This window comes from Pundamilia nyererei, unplaced genomic scaffold (genome assembly GCF_000239375.1).
Source record: "Pundamilia nyererei isolate P.nyererei 1_Seehausen unplaced genomic scaffold, PunNye1.0 scaffold00007, whole genome shotgun sequence".
In the NCBI taxonomy this organism is placed as follows: Eukaryota; Metazoa; Chordata; class Actinopteri; order Cichliformes; family Cichlidae; genus Pundamilia; species Pundamilia nyererei.
The window spans coordinates 2224765-2230435 of record NW_005187408.1 but is presented as its reverse complement, the minus strand read 5'-3'; the positions used below and the strand labels follow the sequence as shown (position 1 = coordinate 2230435).

The window sequence follows — 5671 nt, the reverse complement described above, 5'->3', positions numbered from 1 at the left end:
AATATCGATTTCTGCTGTCCCTGTATCGATACATTATTAGCAAACAAAATATCACGATACTACACAGTATCGATTTTTTCCCCCACCCCTAATGGTTCAACAGTATTTCATTTCCTACATACAAATCCTCCTTCCCATTAATATAGCACTGCAGCCATGGGTGAAAAGGAGCAGGAAGAAGAATAAATTCTTATTAGCACCTGCCCCCCTATCTGAATTCCAATTTCTCTTACAAGTGGGCACTCTAATATTTATCAATATGTAACAATGCAAAACAAAACAACAAATCTGTATAATCAACAATATACAACACTACTAGATGGCAAAGAAAAATCCCACTCCATAAGCCCTGTTGCCACTGATCTTCATTCCAGTTCTTGTGTAATTTTCACACCTCTCCATGTTTCTGTTCCTCAAGAATGACAGCCAACCTCCCGTTGAAACCATTTTCTTGTGGGATCAATAAAGTGTCTATTTATTTCTCATGAGTCTTCAGTGATAGATCAACAAAAGGTCTCAATATATCTCTCATGTCCCTTGTCTTTTGTACTCCATTTGTCCAGTATCCTCAAATCGTTTAAGGACACACTGCACACCCTGCCAAAATATGCCAAGTTTTAGGCTGACAGTTATTTGGGAATCACCTTGCTGGTGCAAAAATACTGTTTTATACCCATCAAACTGTTCTACCTTTGTCAATTTTCATAGATTCAGCTAACAATACGCGAACAAATGATGTGTTTTTGCAACAGGCTGTTAGTAAAAAAGTGACTAAAATTAAAAATTTTAATTGATTCCTTGAGTCAGCCAAGAGAGCTATTGAGCAAGACCACTTTAAAAACTTAAAAGAAAGTCTTTAGTTGGAAGAAAAATGTCAGGACATGACGCTGGCTCAAGAGTTCTGCATTGCACCATATTATTTTCTTGTAAATCATTACATGTAAAGGAAGTTAAAGAAAGTGAACTCTATAGCAGCAGATCCTGTTTTGTGAACATCAACTTAATCTGTATACTGATAAACTTGGAGCACAGATAAACCTGTTTCTATGCAATGGTGCTTACATAGTAACATGACTAATAAACTTTATTTCTATAAAGATTTCCTTAAACCCCATACAACAGACTTTACAGACACAGCAACAGTCTCACATCACATCTTGCTGAAAACAGCTAATAGGAGAGTCCAAGGAGATTTATAGGAAAAGAACAGGTGCATTTTGAAATAAAACTATGTGAAAAAGTAGACCAGTGTCTGCAAATAACAGCTAATAGAAGGTATTTTCAGCTGCTCTCTTATTTCCCAAAGGGCCGCCACAGTGGCTGGATCTGCATGTTTGATTTGGCACAGATTTTATGCCAGATGTCCTTCCTGATGCTACCCTCCCATTTATTTGGGTTTTGGACTACAAGTACAATAGCTTGTAGGCTGGTTCTGCCTCACATCTTTCACATGTAAGGCTAATGGGTTAACAACTACACCCATGGAGCCACTTCAAATAGAGGCTTCTTCAGAATAAAGCCGTCACATAAAGAAATGGCAATCTTTCTTAAATCCAGTGTAAAATAATTGGTATCACCTTAAGGGAGGGACACATTCATTCAGTGCGGACAGTTAACAGAAAAATAGAGGCCAGGGGGATAAAGAATAGAAGAGAGAAATCAGAAGTTCAGACTGGTACTGATGTACATGTCCTTTACAACTAACCCTCAGGGTTACAATCATCTCTCTATGATAGTACTTTCCCACTGTCACAATTTCTAGTGCTCTCTCTTTCTCTCTCTGACTTTGCCTCTGAATCTATTCCCTTAGAAAGACTCACACACGGTCCATGCACACACTCAAACACACACACAGACACTTGACAGATTTGCAGCACAGAGGACAGAGTCTGGAGCGTGCCCGCTGCTCTGGCTGATGTATGACTCATCTCTCCCATCTATTCCACCGGGACGCATAGATCTAGGCCCATACGCCGTACATCAACCACCCACCTACCACATTCATACACACACACAGTTGTGTCACTTTAAAGGACATTGCAGTAATTTCTTACAGATTTCGCCTCACTATAACCACCGGTTACCTAACCCTTAACTTAACCTAACCTTCAACCAAGACTTGATACTAAAATCTAGTTTTTTCTTTTATGAGGACTTACTTCCCCCCTCCATTACCCCAGATATGTGCAACAAAATACATGCACTCTCCATCCTGCTCTAACCATAAATATCCTCCGCTTAGGCGCTGATGTAAGGACACTTTTTTACTCGCACACACATAAATACACAGGATACGGTAACGTTAAGCATAAGGTTTCATCATTTACAGAAGCATGTGTTGAATCATCCCTGCACTACATGATCAATACTACTTTAGCACAATCTCCCTGGGCAGCAAACACTGCAAACCTCAGGACACGAAACTGAGATTTCAGCAGGAGCAGCAAACATGCTAAATGCTTTTATAGAGCCTTTTCTTGGGTTATATAAACCTGAGAATAATTCAATTTTTCTATTATCAAAGCTATAGTTGTTTTTCTGTCAGTGGATTCACTGAAGAACTGACCAATTATAGTAATAGTAAATGCTTTTATGGTTTTCAGGATAAAGGTTTCTATCAACAGTTTTCTGGGATCATATAGTCAATGTGAAATACTATCTAAAAGCTTACGTTACGATAATGTGAACAAATTAAGATTAGGCAAGAGCTATTACAAACAGCCTTGTGGACCGTGGAGCCTTATTAGCATTTGCCACAGAATACTGTAATTGACAGGTCCAACTCTGGTTGCCTGCACTTTTCACAGATGAGAATGGGTTCACCCTGAGCACATGAGATGGACATGACAGTGTCTGGAGAGGCTGCGTGTCCTGTAATATTGTTCAGTGTGACCAGTTTGGTGGTGGGTCAGTGATAGCCTGGGGAGGCATATGTATGGAGGACTGCACAGACGTTTACGGACTACAGGCACCAGTGCGGTGGCTCCTGGGTTCCTCCTGGTGCAAGACAATACATGGTTTCATGTGGGGAGAGTATGCAGGCAGTTTCTTGGAGGATGAAGGAATTGATACTTCCCTGACCTAAATCCAATAGACAACCTCTGGGACTTTATGTTTTTGTCCATCTGACGCCACCACGTTGCACCTCAGACTGTCTCCCAGGACACCATCTGTCATTTCATTAGGTGCATGTCCTGAGGTTGTTAGGCATGCATACATGCGTGCATCTTCTGAGTACTGTTATGATTTGCTGCAATGTAATTTCGGTAACTGCGTCTGCTGCATCATCTTTCTACTTTTCCTTCTTTTGAGGTGTTTATGAATTCAGCCCTCTGTAGGTTGATGCTTTTCATTTGCATCAAACGATGTGGCATCCTTTCATTCCTAACACATTACGCAGTTCATATCAGTGTAGACATCCAGCAGGTTTTCGCTTCCCATTGAGATCAGATGTGTTTTCAAAGTGTTCCTTCATTTTTTTTGAGCAGTGAATAGATAAATGCGTCATAGATTTAAGGCTCAGTTAATAGTGTTTATCTGATAGTGTTTGTGAATTTGAAGCACGACTCTGGTGCTGTTAATTACCTGAGAAAAAAGCCTATCTTCACTGTACACTGATGATTATGAAGGTGTTCGGCTCCGTGTGATCATGTCTTCTCTTTTATGCTTCTCTAATGTCTACTTATTGTATTTCTTCCTTCATTATCCTAGTTAACTAATCACATCTCACAATCAACAGATTGCGAGGTGACACTGGAGATGTCTCTGTGATCAGTGTGTGAGTGTGCGTTTGAGCACTGCACCAAACACAGGGCGGCTTTCTCCCACAAACAGAGAATCTGATAGCTCAGCTGTCTGACAGCCTCTCTTGTCTCTGCGGTCCAAACACAGAAGTGGAGCAGATCCGATGAGATGTGGAAACACCCGCATTTGTTCCCTGTTCTTCTATTTTCTCTCTCTGTGTGGTTTAGTGTTATGATGTTTGCTACAATGTAGAAAATTAACATTTCGGTTTACTGATGTGTCAGCCTGGTTATAAACAAACATCTCAGGACTTGCTTGTCCTTAAAGCATATGTGCTGGTTTAGTTGGCTGAAGATTGATGATGGGGTTTTATTCCTCTCGGCTCTTGTGGTGTGTGCAGCGGCATCAGTAGTTCTGGCTGGTGAGAGAAGTCACATGTTGCTTCAACCTCAGTGACCTTCTCTGCACTTGCAGTAGAGGACAAAGGGGGGAGGGGGTGGCGACATTAAAATGCATCACGAGTCACTGTAAAATCGAATAAAACCAACTAATATTGTGAAAATCTCAATTGTGGGATTAATGAAGGCTATCTCATGTAGCAAAGGATGCCACTTTGAAAATCTAAAAAAGATTAAGCCATTTTAAAAAAAGCAAACTGAAATGTATGTCAAATCCATACTGCTGAATGTCTAAATGATCTGGGAAGATTGAAACATGCAGATCCAAAAACCACCCAGTAGGGTTTGCATATTTAAAAATACAGTCATGTGAAAAAAGAATAGTAAGTAGCAGCCACGTGCTGCTAATCAAATGCACTTGGCTAATTCATAATAAGCAAATGCGAGCACCTCTGTAAAGGCAGAAATTTGGGCAGTTTGCTTGTTTGAAACATTCAGTCATGTGTTAAACTAATATCACAACCTTTCAGGCAAATTCAGTACAAGGTCGGACCGTGAATATACAGAAAGCTCAGGTACATCTCAGACTTTACAGGCCTCTGTAAGCATGTTAAATGTTAAAGTTCATGACAATACAATTAGAAAAATACCAAACAGTTATGATTAAAGGATTGCCACAAGATAGCCACTCATGTGTAAAAAGAACATGGCAGCAGGACTCAGATGTGCAAATTTGCACCTGAATAAATAACAAGACTTTGGAACTGTGTCTTTAGGACAGATAAGACCAAAGTGGAGATGTGGATGATCAGGAAGAACACCTCAAACTGTCAAGTACGGTGGTGGAGGGGTGATTATTAGGGCTTGTTTCGCAGCCACAGCACATGGCCACCTTGCAGTCCATCATGAACGTCTCTGTATACCAAGTCTTCTAGAGTCAAATGTGGGGCCATTTGTCCGACAGCTAAAACTTGGTCATGTAACAGGACAATGACCCCAAGCTCGGCAGCAAAACTACAACAGAATGGCTGAAAAAGAAATAAACTAAGGTGCTGCAGTGACCCAAAGCCCTGTCAACATGTCTGATCTGACTGAAACACTGCGGCACTGTGGACCTTAAGAAAGCTTTGCATAAATGAATCGCCAAACCTCAATGAACTTAAACAAGATGAAAGGGTCAAATTTCCCCACAACAATGTCGGAGGCTGATTATTTCAAAAATATTGCTGTGAAATGTGGTTCCACAAGCTAATAAATCACAGGAAGTACCCAGGACTGAACAGAGTCCTGTGAAAATTTTATTTTTCACAGCACTGGATCTGCCACATGTACAACCAAACAGAAGAAGATGAATCAGGCAAAGCCAAGTCACTATACAGGTCTTTGGCGTTCTCTAGTGGACAAAATCTAAAAGTACATTTACTTCACACAGTAGATAGATAGATAGATAGATAGATAGATAGATAGATAGATAGATAGATAGATAGATAGATAGATAGATAGATAGATAGATAGATAGATAGATAGAT

At 40.2% G+C, this 5671-nt stretch overlaps 1 protein-coding gene across 1 annotated transcript in view; it reads right to left on the bottom strand.

Moving 5' to 3' along the window:
• Positions 1-5671, bottom strand: part of cntnap2a (contactin associated protein 2a) — a 384903-nt gene that overhangs the window by 12434 nt on the left and 366798 nt on the right. The window lies entirely within an intron of this gene.